This window comes from Phyllobates terribilis, unplaced genomic scaffold (genome assembly GCF_046119375.1).
Source record: "Phyllobates terribilis strain yellow unplaced genomic scaffold, ASM4611937v1 Scaffold_5__5_contigs__length_657084704, whole genome shotgun sequence".
Lineage (NCBI taxonomy): Eukaryota > Metazoa > Chordata > Amphibia > Anura > Dendrobatidae > Phyllobates > Phyllobates terribilis.
This window is the reverse complement of record NW_027362765.1, coordinates 378,217,637-378,235,887: the sequence shown is the minus strand read 5'-3', so window position 1 is coordinate 378,235,887 and position 18,251 is coordinate 378,217,637.

The window sequence follows — 18,251 nt, the reverse complement described above, 5'->3', positions numbered from 1 at the left end:
TATGACCCCCACACTGTTACCGGACCCCTCTTCACACTATCCTATCAGACTGTGTCCCTCCTATAGGGCCTATTCTCTATACTGTGACCCCTCATCACACCCCCCCTCCTTGGCTTACTATCCCTTTCTGGCTGTGACCTTACACTGTCCCCCCATGCTACTCCCGCACACACACACATTACTCAGGCTTTATTCTATGCTCACTCACACTTTTCTCCCCCCATACTGCTTCCTCACACATCCCCCCGACTTCTCCCTTGCTTCTCATATTGTGTCTTCAAATTTCTCCTGCTCCCCATATTGTGTCTGCACCGATCCCTCCCTTGCTCCCTTATGTCCTCAAATCATCCCCATCCCGTTACACTAAATCTCCTCCACACAGTAAATCTCCCGCAAACAGTAAATACCCCTCCATACAGTAAATACCCCCCCACCGCCCCCCCCCCCACACCGGCCCCCCACACACACACACAGTAAATACCCCCCAGCCCCCCACACACACACACACAGTAAACACCCCCCAGCCTCCCCCCACACACACACACAGTAAATACCCCCCAGCCTCCCACACACACACACAGTAAATACCCCCCAGCCCCCCCCCCCCACACACACAGTAAAAAAAACCCGGCCTCCCCCCCATCCACCCACACAGTAAATATCCCCCCGGCCACCCACACACACACACAGTAAATACCCCCCCGGCCTCCCCCCCACCTACACACACAGTAAATACCCCCCAGCCTCCCACACACACACAGTAAATACCCCCCCGGCCTCCCCTCCACCCACACACACAGTAAATGCCCCCCAGCCTCCCCCACACACACACAGTAAATGCCCCCCAGCCTCCCCCCCACACACACAGTAAATGCCCCCCAGCCTCCCACACACACACAGTAAATACCCCCCAGCCCCCCCCCCCACACACACACACAGTAAAAAAAACCCGGCCTCCCCCCCATCCACCCACACAGTAAATATCCCCCCGGCCACCCACACACACAGTAAATACCCCCCAGCCTCCCACACACACACAGTAAATACCCCCCCCGGCCTCCCCCCCCCACACACACAGTAAATACCCCCCAGCCTCCCACACACACACAGTAAATACCCCCCTGGCCTCCCCTCCCACACACACAGTAAATACCCCCCAGCCTCCCCCCCACACACACAGTAAATACCCCCCAGCCTCCCCTACCACACACACAGTAAATACCCCCCCGGCCTCCCCTCCACCCACACACACAGTAAATACCCCCCAGCCTCCCCTACCACACACACAGTAAATACCCCCCCGGCCTCCCCCCCACACATACAGTAAATACCCCCCAGCCTCCCCCCCACCCACACACACAGTAAATACCCCCCAGCATCCCACACACACACAGTAAATACCCCCCAGCCCCCCCCCCCACACACACACACAGTAAATACCCCCCTGGCCTCCCCTCCCACACACACAGTAAATATCCCCCTGGCTTCCCCCCCACACATAGACACAGTAAATACCCCCCAGACTCACACACACACAGTAAATACCCCCCAGCCCCACCCCCCACAAACACACAGTAAATACCCCCCCCACACACACACACACACAGTAAATACCCCCCTGGCCTCCCCTCCCACACACACAGTAAATATCCCACCGGCTTCCCCCCCCCACACATAGACACAGTAAATACCCCCCAGACTCACACACACACACACAGTAAATACCCCCCCTTCCCCCCCACACACACACAGTAAATACCCCCCCCCCACACACACACACACACAGTAAATACCCCCCTGGCCTCCCCTCCCACACACACAGTAAATACCCCCCCGGCCTCCCCCCCACCCACACACACAGTAAATACCCCCCAGCATCCCACACACACACAGTAAATACCCCCCTGGCCTCCCCTCCCACACACAGTAAATACCCCCCAGCATCCCACACACACAGTAAATACCCCCCAGCATCCCACACACACACAGTAAATATCCCCCTGGCTTCCCCCCCACACATAGACACAGTAAATACCCCCCAGACTCACACACAGTAAATACCCCCCCCACACACACACACACACTAAATACCCCCCCGGCCTCCCCCCCACCCACACACACAGTAAATACCCCCCAGCATCCCACACACACACAGTAAATACCCCCCTGGCCTCCCCTCCCACACACACAGTAAATATCCCCCCGGCCACCCACACACACACAGTAAATACCCCCCTGGCCTCCCCTCCCACCCACACACACAGTAAATACCCCCCAGCCTCCCCCCCACACACACACAGTAAATACCCCCCAGCCTCCCCCCGCCACACACACACACAGTAAATACCCCCCCGGCCTCCCCCCCACCCACACACACAGTAAATACCCCCCCAGCATCCCACACACACACAGAAAATACCCCCCTGGCCTCCCCTCCCACACACAGTAAATACCCCCCCGGCCTCCCCCCCCACCCACACACACAGTAAATACCCCCCAGCATCCCACACACACACAGTAAATACCCCCCTGGCCTCCCCTCCCACACACACACACAGTAAATATCCCACCAGCCTCCCCCCCACACACACACAGTAAATATCCCACCGGCTTCCCCCCCACACATAGACACAGTAAATACCCCCCAGACTCACACACACACAATTGCAAAAAGAACTTCGGCACTCCATACATGAATATATAAGAAATATTGTATCTAGACTAATGTCACTTTGAAAAATGAAGGTTTTTTGCGCATAATTTGGCCAATTTATGTGTGCCCATCAACCATGACAAGGTCACCTTCGTATGGGAAACTACGCTACACTACCACTGGATATGCCACTCTTGGGCTGTAAGCCTGTATGGACAATATGTCTCTGCTTGGGCTTTTAACCTACAAAGAAAAGAGTAATCCCGCTCCTGGAGCATTGCAGCAGGTACGTGTTCACACTATTAGAAGTTTGACAGCCTTTTTTCTGACCATGTGTCCCTCCCATTCAGTCACAGGTGGTTTTAACTAGCTCTACCAGCCCATACATTGTAGGTTAAAAGCCCAAGCAGAGACATATTGTTCATACAGGCTTACAGCCCAAGAGTGGCATATCCAGTGGTAGCGTAGCGTAGTTTCCCATCATACGAAGGTGACCTTGTCGTGGTTGATGGGCACACATAAATTGGCCAAATTATGCGCAAAAAACCTTCATTTTTCAAAGTGACATTAGTCTAGATACAATATTTCTTATATATTCATGTATGGAGTGCCGAAGTTCTTTTTGCAATTGAGATTACTCTTTTCTTCAGAGCACCCGAATAGACCAGTGAGCGACCCCTCTCTTTTTTCTATCACACACACACACACACAGTAAATACCCCCCTGGCCTCCCCTCCCACACACACAGTAAATATCCCACCGGCTTCCCCCCCACACATAGACACAGTAAATACCCCCCAGACTCACACACACACAGTAAATACCCCCCACACACACACAGTAAATACCCCCCAGCCTCCCCCCCCACACACAGTAAATACCCCCCAGCCTCCCCCCCACACACACAGTAAATACCCCCCAGCCTCCCCCCCACACATAGACACAGTAAATACCCCCCTGGCCTCCCCTCCCACACACAGTAAATACCCCACCAGCTTCCCACACACACAGTATATTACCCCCCCACACAGTAAATACCCCCCAGCCTCCCCCCCACACACACAGTAAATACCCCCCAGCCTCCCCCCCACACACACAGTAAATACCCCCCAGCCTCCCCCCCACACACACAGTAAATACCCCCCTGGCCTCCCACACACAGTAAATACCCCACCAGCTTCCCCCCCCAAACACACAGTATATTACCCCCCCCACACACAGTAAATACCCCCCAGCCTCCCCCCCCCACACACACACACAGTAAATACCCCCCCGGCTTCCCCCCCACACATAGACACAGTAAATACCCCCCTGGCCTCCCACACACAGTAAATACCCCACCAGCTTCCCCCCCCACACACACAGTATATTACCCCCCCACACACAGTAAATACCCCCCAGCCTCCCCCCCCACACACACACACACAGTAAATACCCCCCCGGCTTCCCCCCCACACATAGACACAGTAAATGCCCCCCAGACTCACACACACACACACACGCACACAGTAAATACCCCCCAGCCTCCCCCCCCCCACACACACACACAGTAAATACCCCCCCGGCTTCCCCCCCACACATAGACACAGTAAATGCCCCCCAGACTCACACACACACACACACACACACAGTAAATACCCCCCCGGCTTCCCCCCCACACATAGACACAGTAAATACCCCCCCGCCCCACCCCCACACACACACGCACACAGTAAATACCCCCCAGCCTCCCCCCCACACACACAGTAAATATCCCCCCGGCTTCCCCCCCACACATAGACACAGTAAATACCCCCCAGCCTCCCCCACACACACACGCACACAGTAAATACCCCCCAGCCTCCCCCCCACACACACAGTAAATACCCCCCCGGCTTCCCCCCCACACATAGACACAGTAAATACCCCCCAGCCTCCCCCACACACACAGTAAATACCCCACCAGCTTCCCCCCCACACACACAGTATATTACCCCCCCCACACACAGTAAATACCCCCCAGCCTCCCCCCCACACACACACACAGTAAATACCCCCCAGCCTCCCCCCCACACACACACACAGTAAATACCCCCCCGGCTTCCCCCCCACACATAGACACAGTAAATACCCCCCAGCCTCCCCCCCACACAGTAAATACCCCCCAGCATCCCACACACAGTAAATACCCCCCAGCATCCCCCCCACACACAGTAAATACCCCCCAGCCTCCCCCCCACACACACAGTAAATACCCCCCAGCCTCCCACACACACACACAGTAAATACCCCCCAGCCTCCCCCACACACACAGTAAATACCCCACCAGCTCCCCCCCCCACACAGTATATTACCCCCCCCACACACAGTAAATACCCCCCAGCCTCCCCCCCCACACACACACACAGTAAATACCCCCCCCCCGGCTTCCCCCCCACACATAGACACAGTAAATACCCCCCAGCCTCCCCCCCACACAGTAAATACCCCCCAGCATCCCACACACAGTAAATACCCCCCAGCCTCCCCCCCACACACACAGTAAATACCCCCCAGCCTCCCCCCCACACACACACAGTAAATATCCCACCGGCTTCCCCCCCACACATAGACACAGTAAATACCCCCCAGACTCACACACACACACACAGTAAATACCCCCCAGCCTCCCACACACACACACACAGTAAATACCCCCCAGCCTCCCCCACACACACAGTAAATACCCCCAGCCTCCCCCCCCACACACAGTAAATACCCCCCAGCCTCCCCCCCACACACACAGTAAATACCCCCCAGCCTCCCCCCCACACACACAGTAAATACCCCCCAGCCTCCCCCCCACACACAGTAAATACCCCCCAGCCTCCCCCCACACAGTAAATACCCCCCAGCCTCCCCCCCCACACACACAGTATATTACCCCCCCACACACAGTAAATACCCCCCAGCCTCCCACACACAGTAAATACCCCCCAGCCTCCCCCCACACACACACACACAGTAAATACCCCCCCCGGCTTCCCCCCCACACATAGACACAGTAAATACCCCCCAGCCTCCCCCCCACACAGTAAATACCCCCCAGCATCCCACACACAGTAAATACCCCCCAGCCTCCCCCCCACACACACAGTAAATACCCCCCAGCCTCCCCCCCATACACACAGTAAATACCCCCCAGCCTCCCCCCCCACACACACACACAGTAAATACCCCCCAGCCCCCCCCCACACAGAAAATACCCCCCAGCCTCCCACACACACACACAGTAAATACCCCCCAGCCTCCCCCCCACACACACAGTAAATACCCCCCAGCCTCCCCCCCACACACGCAGTAAATACCCCCCAGCCTCCCACACACACACACAGTAAATACCCCCCAGCCTCCCCCCCACACACACAGTAAATACCCCCCAGCCTCCCCCCCCACACACAGTAAATACCCCCCAGCCTCCCACACACACACACAGTAAATACCGCCCAGCCTCCCCCCCACACACACAGTAAATACCCCCCAGCCTCCCCCCCACACACACAGTAAATACCCCCCAGCCTCCCCCCCACACACAGTAAATACCCCCCAGCCTCCCCCCCACACACACACACAGTAAATACCCCCCTGGCCTCCCCTCCCACACACAGTAAATACCCCACCAGCTTCCCACACACACAGTATATTACCCCCCCACACAGTAAATACCCCCCAGCCTCCCACACACACACACAGTAAATACCCCCCAGCCTCCCCCCCACACACACAGTAAATACCCCCCTGGCCTCCCCTCCCACACACACAGTAAATACCCCCTAGCCTCCCCCCCACACACACAGTAAATACCCCCCAGCCTCCCCCCCACACACACAGTAAATACCCCCCAGCCTCCCACACACACACACAGTAAATACCCCCCAGCCTCCCACACACACACACACAGTAAATATCCCCCAGCCTCCCACACACACAATAAATACCCCCCAGCCTCCCACACACACACACACACAGTAAATACCCCCCAGCCTCCCACACACACACACAGTAAATACCCCCCAGCCTCCCCCCCACACACACAGTAAATACCCCCCAGCCTCCCCCCCCCCACACACAGTAAATACCCCCCAGCCTCCCACACACACACACAGTAAATACCCCCCAGCCTCCCCCCCACACACACAGTAAATACCCCCCAGCCTCCCCCCCACACACACACACAGTAAATACCCCCCCGGCTTCCCACCCACACATAGACACAGTAAATACCCCCCTGGCCTCCCCTCCCTCACACAGTAAATACCCCACCAGCTTCCCAAACACACAGTATATTACCCCCCCACACAGTAAATACCCCCCCGGCCTCCCCCCCACACACACAGTAAATACCCCCCTGGCCTCCCCTCCCTCACACAGTAAATACCCCCCAGCCTCCCCCCCACACACACAGTAAATACCCCCCAGCCTCCCCCTCCACACACACACACAGTAAATACCCCCTAGCCTCCCCCCACACACACAGTAAATACCCCCCAGCCTCCCCCCACACACAGTAAATTCCCCCCAGCCTCCCACACACACACACAGTAAATACCCCCCAGCCTCCCCCCCACACACAGTAAATACCCCCCAGCCTCCCCCCCCACACACAGTAAATACCCCCCAGCCTCCCCCCCACACACAGTAAATACCCCCCAGCCCCGCCCCCCCCACACAGTAAATACCCCCCAGCCTCCCACACACACACACACACACAGTAAATACCCCCCCCCCGGCCTCCCCCCCACACACACACACAGTAAATACCCCCCCGGCCTCCCCCCCACACACACATACACACAGTAAATACCCCCCAGCCTCCCCCCCACACACACAGTATATTACCCCCCCACACAGTAAATACCCCCCAGCATCCCCCCCACACACACAGTAAATACCCCCCAGCCTCCCCCCCACACACACAGTAAATACCCCCCAGCCTCCCACACACACAGTATATTACCCCCCACACAGTAAATACCCCCCAGCCTCCCCCCCACACACACAGTAAATACCCCCCAGCCTCCCCCCCACACACACAGTAAATACCCCCCAGCCTCCCCCCACACACAGTAAATTCCCCCCAGCCTCCCACACACACAGTAAATACCCCCCAGCCTCCCCCCCACACACAGTAAATACCCCCCAGCCCCCCCCCCCACACACACAGTAAATACCCCCCAGCCTCCCCCCCACACACACAGTAAATACCCCCCAGCCTCCCCCCCACACACACAGTAAATACCCCCCAGCCCCGCCCCCCCCACACAGTAAATACCCCCCAGCCTCCCACACACACACACACAGTAAATACCCCCCCGGCCTCCCCCCCCCACACACACACAGTAAATACCCCCCCGGCCCCCCCCCACACACACATACACACAGTAAATACCCCCCAGCCTCCCCCCCACACACACAGTATATTACCCCCCCACACAGTAAATACCCCCCAGCATCCCCCCCACACACACAGTAAATACCCCCCAGCCTCCCCCCCACACACACAGTAAATACCCCCCAGCCTCCCCCCCACACACACAGTAAATACCCCCCAGCCTCCCACACACACACACACAGTAAATACCCCCCAGCCTCCCCCCCACACACACAGTAAATACCCCCCAGCCTCCCCCCCACACACACACAGTAAATACCCCCCAGCCTCCCACACACACACTGTAAATACCCCCCAGCCTCCCCCCCCACACACAGTAAATACCCCCCAGCCTCCTCCCCCCACACACACAGTAAATGCCCCCCAGCCTCCCACACACACACTGTAAATACCCCCCAGCCCCCCCCCCACACACACAGTAAATACCCCCCTGGCCTCCCCCCCCCACACACACAGTAAATGCCCCCCAGCCTCCCACACACAGTAACCCCCCCCCCCCGGCTTCCCCCCCACACATAGACACAGTAAATACCCCCCTGGCCTCCCCTCCCACACACAGTAAATACCCCACCAGCTTCCCACACACACAGTATATTACCCCCCACACAGTAAATACCCCCCAGCCTCCCACACACACACACGGTAAATACCCCCCAGCCTCCCACACACACACACAGTAAATACCCCCCAGCTTCCCACACACACACAGTAAATACCCCCCACCCCCCCCCCCACACACAGTAAATACCCCCCAGCCTCCCCCCCCACACACACACAGTAAATACCCCCTGGCCTCCCCTCCCACACACAGTAAATACCCCACCAGCTTCCCACACACACAGTATATTACCCCCCAACACAGTAAATACCCCCCAGCCTCCCACACAGACACACACAGTAAATACCCCCCTGGCCTCCCCTCCCACACACACAGTAAATACCCCCCAGCCTCCCCCCCCCACACACAGTAAATACCCCCCAGCCTCAAACACACACACACAGCAAATACCCCCCCGGCTTCCCCCCCACACACAGTAAATACCCCCCAGCCTCCCACACACACACACAGTAAATACCCCCCAGCCTCCCCCCACACACACAGTAAATACCCCCCAGCCTCCCACACACACACACAGTAAATACCCCCCAGCCTCCCCCCCCCACACACAGTAAATACCCCCCAGCCTCCCCCCCACACACACAGTAAATACCCCCCAGCCTCCCACACACACACACAGCAAATACCCCCCCGGCTTCCCCCCCACACATAGTAAATACCCCCCAGCCTCCCCCCCACACACACACAGTAAATACCCCCACTGGCCCCCCCTCCCACACACACAGTAAATACCCCCCAGCCTCCCCCCCACACACACAGTAAATACCCCCCAGCCTCCCACACACACACAGTAAATACCCCCCAGCCTCCCCCCCACACACACAGTAAATACCCCCCAGCCTCCCACTCACACACACAGTAAATACCCCCCAGCCCCCCCCCCCCACACACACAGTAAATACCCCCCAGCCTCCCACCCCCCACACACACACAGTAAATACCCCCCCGGCTTCCCCCCCACACACAGTAAATACCATCCAGCCTCCCCCACACACACACAGTAAATACCCCCCTGGCCTCCCCTCCCACACACACAGTAAATACCCCCCTGGCCTCCCCTCCCACACACACAGTAAATACCCCCCAGCCTCCCACACACACACACAGCAAATACCCCCCCGGCTTCCCCCCCCACACAGTAAATACCCCCCAGCCTCCCACACACACACACAGTAAATACCCCACAGCCTCCCCCCACACACACAGTAAATACCCCCCAGCCTCCCACACACACACACAGTAAATACCCCCCAGCCTCCCACACACACACACAGTAAATACCCCCCAGCCTCCCCCCCCCCACACACACACAGTAAATACCCCCCAAGCCTCCCCCCCCCACACACAGTAAATACCCCCCTGGCCTCCCCTCCCGCACACAGTAAATACCCCACCAGCTTCCCACACACACAGTATATTACCCCCCCCACACAGTAAATACCCCCCAGCCTCCCCCCCACACACACAGTAAATACCCCCCAGCCCCCCCCCCACACAGTAAATACCCCCCAGCCTCCCCCCCACACACACAGTAAATACCCCCCAGCCTCCCCCCCACACACACAGTAAATACCCCCCAGCCTCCCACACACACACACAGTAAATACCCTCCCGGCTTCCCCCCCCCACACAGTAAATACCCCACCAGCTTCCCCCACACACAGTATATTACCCCCCCACACAGTAAATACCCCCCCGGCCTCCCCCCACACACACAGTAAATACCCCCCAGCCTCCCACACACACACACAGTAAATACCCCCCAGCCTCCCCCCCCACACACACAGTAAATACCCCCCAGCCTCCCCCCCCCACACACAGTAAATACCCCCAGCCTCCCCCCCACACACACAGTAAATACCCCCCTGGCCTCCCCTCCCACACACAGTAAATACCCCCCAGCCTCCCCCCCACACACACAGTAAATACCCCCCAGCCTCCCCCACACACACACACAGTAAATACCCCCCAGCCTCCCACCCACACACACAGTAAATACCCCACCAGCTTCCCACACACACAGTATATTACCCCCCCACACAGTAAATACCCCCCAGCCTCCCACACACACACACAGTAAATACCCGCCAGCCTCCCCCCCACACACACAGTAAATACCCCCCAGCCTCCACCCCACACACAAAGTAAATACCCCCCAGCCTCCCCCCCACACACACAGTAAATACCCCCCTGGTCTCCCCTCCCACACACAGTAAATACCCCCCAGCCTCCCCCCCACACACACAGTAAATACCCCCCTGGCCTCCCACACACACACACAGTAAATACCCCCCAGCCTCCCACACACACACACAGTAAATACCCCCCAGCCTCCCCCCCACACACACAGTAAATACCCCCCAGCCTCCCCCCCCCCACACACAGTAAATACCCCCCAGCATCCCACACACACACACACAGTAAATACCCCCCAGCCTTCCCCCCACACACACAGTAAATACCCCCCAGCCTCCCCCCCACACACACAGTAAATACCCCCCAGCCTCCCCCACACACACACAGTAAATACCCCCCAGCCTCCCCCCCCCACACACAGTAAATACCCCCCAGCCTCCCACCCCCCCACACACACAGTAAATACCCCCCGGCTTCCCCCCATACACAGTAAATACCCCACCAGCTTCCCACACACACAGTATATTACCCCCCCACACAGTAAATACCCCCCAGCCTCCCCCCCACACACACAGTAAATACCCCCCAGCCTCCCACACACACACACAGTAAATACCCCCCAGCCTCCCCCCCCACACACACACAGTAAATACCCCCGCGGCTTCCCCCCCACACACAGTAAATACCCCACCAGCTTCCCACACACACAGTATATTACCCCCCCACACAGTAAATACCCCCCCGGCCTCCCCCCACACACACAGTAAATACCCCCCAGCCTCCCCCCCACACACACAGTAAATACCCCCAGCCTCCCCCCCACACACACACAGTAAATACCCCCCTGGCCTCCCCTCCCACACACAGTAAATACCCCCCAGCCTCCCCCCCCACACACAGTAAATACCCCCCAGCCTCCCCCCCACACACACACAGTAAATACCCCCCAGCCTCCCCCCCCACACACACAGTAAATACCCCCCAGCCTCCCCCCCACACACACAGTAAATACCCCCCAGCCCCCCCCCACACAGTAAATACCCCCCAGCCTCCCACACACACACAGTAAATACCCCCCAGCCTCCCCCCCCACCCACACACAGTAAATACCCCCCAGCCTCCCCCCCACACACACAGTAAATACCCCCCAGCCTCCCCCCCACACACACAGTAAATACCCCCCAGCCCCCCCCCACACAGTAAATACCCCCCAGCCCCCCCCACACACAGTAAATACCCCACCAGCTTCCCACACACACAGTAAATACCCCCCAGCCTCCCCCCACACACAGTAAATACCCCCCAGCCTCCCCACACACACAGTAAATACCCCCCAGCCTCCCCCCCCACACACAGTAAATACCCCCCAGCCTCCCCCACACACACAGTAAATACCCCCCAGCCTCCCCCCACACACAGTAAATACCCCCCAGCCTCCCCCCCCACACACAGTAAATACCCCCCAGCCTCCCACACACACACAGTAAATACCCCACAGCCTCCCCCCACACACACAGTAAATACCCCCCAGCCTCCCCCCACACACACAGTAAATACCCCCCAGCCTCCCCCCACACACAGTAAATACCCCCCAGCCTCCCCCCACACACACAGTAAATACCCCCCAGCCTCCCACACACACACACAGTAAATACCCCACAGCCTCCCCCCACACACACAGTAAATACCCCCCAGCCTCCCACACACACACACAGTAAATACCCCCCAGCCTCCCACACACACACACACAGTAAATACCCCCCAGCCCCCCCCCCACACACAGTAAATACCCCCCAGCCTCCCCCCCAACACACACACAGTAAATACCCCCCAAGCCTCCCCCCCCACACACAGTAAATACCCCCCTGGCCTCCCCTCCCGCACACAGTAAATACCCCACCAGCTTCCCACACACACAGTATATTACCCCCCCACACAGTAAATACCCCCCAGCCTCCCCCCCACACACACAGTAAATACCCCCCAGCCTCCCCCCCCCCACACACAGTAAATACCCCCCAGCCTCCCCCCCACACACACAGTAAATACCCCCCAGCCTCCCCCCCACACACACAGTAAATACCCCCCAGCCTCCCACACACACACACAGTAAATACCCCCCAGCCTCCCACCCCACACACACACAGTAAATACCCCCCCGGCTTCCCCCCCACACACAGTAAATACCCCACCAGCTTCCCACACACACAGTATATTACCCCCCCCACACAGTAAATACCCCCCCGGCCTCCCCCCACACACACAGTAAATACCCCCCAGCCTCCCACACACACACACAGTAAATACCCCCCAGCCTCCCCCCACACACACACAGTAAATACCCCCCAGCCTCCCCCCCCACACACACAGTAAATACCCCCCAGCCTCCCCCCCCACACACAGTAAATACCCCCAGCCTCCCCCCCACACACACAGTAAATACCCCCCTAGCCTCCCCTCCCACACACAGTAAATACCCCCCAGCCTCCCCCCCCCACACACAGTAAATACCCCCCAGCCTCCCCCCCCCACACACACAGTAAATACCCCCCAGCCTCCCACCCACACACACAGTAAATACCCCACCAGCTTCCCACACACACAGTATATTACCCCCCCACACAGTAAATACCCCCCAGCCTCCCACACACACACACAGTAAATACCCGCCAGCCTCCCCCCCACACACACAGTAAATACCCCCCAGCCTCCACCCCACACACAAAGTAAATACCCCCCAGCCTCCCCCCCACACACACAGTAAATACCCCCCTGGTCTCCCCTCCCACACACAGTAAATACCCCCCAGCCTCCCCCCCCCACACACACAGTAAATACCCCCCTGGCCTCCCCCCCACACACACAGTAAATACCCCCCTGGTCTCCCCTCCCACACACAGTAAATACCCCCCCGGCCTCCCCCCCCCACACACACAGTAAATACCCCCCTGGCCTCCCACACACACACACAGTAAATACCCCCTGGCCTCCCCCCACACACAGTAAATACCCCCCAGCCTCCCACACACACACACAGTAAATACCCCCCAGCCTCCCCCCACACACACAGTAAATACCCCCCAGCCTCCCCCCCACACACACAGTAAATACCCCCCAGCATCCCACACACACACACACAGTAAATACCCCCCAGCCTTCCCCCCACACACACAGTAAATACCCCCCAGCCCCCCCCCCACACACACAGTAAATACCCCCCAGCCTCCCCCCCACACACACAGTAAATACCCCCCAGCCTCCCCCCCACACACACAGTAAATACCCCCCAGCCTCCCACACACACACACACACAGTAAATACCCCCCAGCCCCCCCCACACACACAGTAAATACCCCCCAGCCTCCCACACACACAGTATATTACCCCCCCACACAGTAAATACCCCCCAGCCTCCCCCCCACACACACAGTAAATACCCCCCAGCCTCCCACACACACAGTAAATACCCCCCGGCTTCCCCCCATACACAGTAAATACCCCACCAGCTTCCCACACACACAGTATATTACCCCCCCACACAGTAAATACCCCCCAGCCTCCCCCCCACACACACAGTAAATACCCCCCAGCCTCCCACACACACACACAGTAAATACCCCCCAGCCTCCCCCCCCACACACACACAGTAAATACCCCCCCGGCTTCCCCCCCACACACAGTAAATACCCCACCAGCTTCCCACACACACAGTATATTACCCCCCCACACAGTAAATACCCCCCCGGCCTCCCCCCACACACACAGTAAATACCCCCCAGCCTCCCCCCCACACACACAGTAAATACCCCCCAGCCTCCCCCCCACACACACAGTAAATACCCCCAGCCTCCCCCCCACACACAGTAAATACCCCCCTGGCCTCCCCTCCCACACACAGTAAATACCCCCCAGCCTCCCCCCCCCACACACAGTAAATACCCCCCAGCCTCCCCCCCACACACACACAGTAAATACCCCCCAGCCTCCCCCCCCCCACACACACAGTAAATACCCCCCAGCCTCCCACACACACACAGTAAATACCCCCCAGCCCCCCCCACACACAGTAAATACCCCCCAGCCTCCCCCCCACACACAGTAAATACCCCCCAGCCTCCCCCCCACACACACAGTAAATACCCCCCAGCCCCCCCCACACAGTAAATACCCCCCAGCCCCCCCCACACACAGTAAATACCCCACCAGCTTCCCACACACACAGTAAATACCCCCCAGCCTCCCCCCACACACACAGTAAATACCCCCCAGCCTCCCCCCACACACAGTAAATACCCCCCAGCCTCCCCCCCCACACACAGTAAATACCCCCCAGCCTCCCACACACACACACAGTAAATACCCCACAGCCTCCCCCCACACACACAGTAAATACCCCCCAGCCTCCCCCCACACACACAGTAAATACCCCCCAGCCTCCCCCCACACACAGTAAATACCCCCCAGCCTCCCCCCACACACACAGTAAATACCCCCCAGCCTCCCACACACACACACAGTAAATACCCCACAGCCTCCCCCCACACACACAGTAAATACCCCCCAGCCTCCCACACACACACACAGTAAATACCCCCCAGCCTCCCACACACACACACAGTAAATACCCCCCAGCCTCCCCCCCCACACACAGTAAATACCCCCCAGCCTCCCCCCCCCACACACACACAGTAAATACCCCCCAAGCCTCCCCCCCCACACACAGTAAATACCCCCCTGGCCTCCCCTCCCGCACACAGTAAATACCCCACCAGCTTCCCACACACACAGTATATTACCCCCCCACACAGTAAATACCCCCCAGCCTCCCCCCCACACACACAGTAAATACCCCCCAGCCTCCCCCCCCACACACAGTAAATACCCCCCAGCCTCCCCCCCACACACACAGTAAATACCCCCCAGCCTCCCCCCCCACACACAGTAAATACCCCCCAGCCTCCCCCCCCCACACACAGTAAATACCCCCCAGCCTCCCCCCCACACACACAGTAAATACCCCCCAGCCTCCCACACACACACACAGTAAATACCCCCCAGCCTCCCCCCCCACACACCCACAGTAAATACCCCCCCGGCTTCCCCCCCACACACAGTAAATACCCCACCAGCTTCCCACACACACAGTATATTACCCCCCCACACAGTAAATACCCCCCCGCCTCCCCCCACACACACAGTAAATACCCCACCAGCTTCCCACACACACAGTATATTACCCCCCCACACAGTAAATACCCCCCCGGCCTCCCCCCACACACACAGTAAATACCCCCCAGCCTCCCACACACACACACAGTAAATACCCCCCAGCCTCCCCCCCCACACACACAGTAAATACCCCCCAGCCTCCCCCCCCCACACACACAGTAAATACCCCCCAGCCCCCCCCCCCACACACACAGTAAATACCCCCAGCCCCCCCCCCACACACACAGTAAATACCCCCCTGGCCTCCCCTCCCACACACAGTAAATACCCCCCAGCCTCCCCCCCACACACACAGTAAATACCCCCCAGCCTCCCCCCCCACACACACAGTAAATACCCCCCAGCCTCCCACCCACACACACAGTAAATACCCCACCAGCTTCCCACACACACAGTATATTACCCCCCCACACAGTAAATACCCCCCAGCCTCCCACACACACACACAGTAAATACCCGCCAGCCTCCCCCCCACATACACAGTAAATACCCCCAGCCTCCACCCCACACACAAAGTAAATACCCCCCAGCCTCCCCCCCCCACACACAGTAAATACCCCCCAGCCTCCCCCCCCACACACAGTAAATACCCCCCAGCCTCCCCCCCCACACACACAGTAAATACCCCCCAGCCTCCCCCCCCCCCACACAGTAAATACCCCCAGCCTCCCCCCCACACACACAGTAAATACCCCCCTGGCCTCCCCTCCCACACACAGTAAATACCCCCCAGCCTCCCCCCCACACACACACAGTAAATACCCCCCTGGCCTCCCACACACACACACAGTAAATACCCCCCAGCCTCCCCCACACACACACAGTAAATACCCCCCTGGCCTCCCCCCCACACACAGTAAATACCCCCCAGCCTCACACACACACACACACAGTAAATACCCCCCAGCCTCCCCCCCCACACACAGTAAATACCCCCCAGCCTCCCCCCCCACACACAGTAAATACCCCCCAGCATCCCCCCCACACACACAGTAAATACCCCCCAGCCTTCCCCCCACACACACAGTAAATACCCCCCAGCCTCCCACACACACACAGTAAATACCCCCCAGCCTCCCACACACACACACAGTAAATACCCCCCAGCCTTCCCCCCACACAAACAGTAAATACCCCCCAGCCTCCCACACACACAGTAAATACCCCCCAGCCTCCCACACACACACACAGTAAATACCCCCCAGCCTCCCACACACACACACAGTAAATACCCCCCAGCCCCCCCCCCCACACAGTAAATACCCCCCAGCCTCCCCCCCCCACACACACAGTAAATACCCCCCTGGCCTCCCCTCCCACACACAGTAAATACCCCCCAGCCTCCCCCCCCACACACACACAGTAAATACCCCCCCGGCTTCCCCCCCACACACAGTAAATACCCCACCAGCTTCCCACACACACAGTATATTACCCCCCCACACAGTAAATACCCCCCCGGCCTCCCCCCACACACACAGTAAATACCCCCCAGCCTCCCCCCCCACACACAGTAAATACCCCCCAGCCTCCCCCCCACACACACACAGTAAATACCCCCCAGCCTCCCCCCCCCACACACACACAGTAAATACCCCCCCGGCTTCCCCCCCACACACAGTAAATACCCCACCAGCTTCCCACACACACAGTATATTACCCCCCCACACAGTAAATACCCCCCCGGCCTCCCCCCACACACACAGTAAATACCCCCCAGCCTCCCCCCACACACACAGTAAATACCCCCCAGCCTCCCCCCCCACACACAGTAAATACCCCCCAGCCTCCCCCCCCCACACACACAGTAAATACCCCCCAGCCCCCCCCACACACAGTAAATACCCCCCAGCCTCCCCCCCACACACACAGTAAATACCCCCCAGCCTCCCCCCACACACACAGTAAATACCCCCCAGCCCCCCCCCCACACAGTAAATACCCCCCAGCCCCCCCCCACACACAGTAAATACCCCACCAGCTTCCCACACACACAGTAAATACCCCCCAGCCTCCCCCCACACACACAGTAAATACCCCCCAGCCTCCCCCCACACACAGTAAATACCCCCCAGCCTCCCCCCCCACACACACAGTAAATACCCCCCAGCCCCCCCCACACACAGTAAATACCCCCCAGCCTCCCCCCCACACACACAGTAAATACCCCCCAGCCTCCCCCCCACACACACAGTAAATACCCC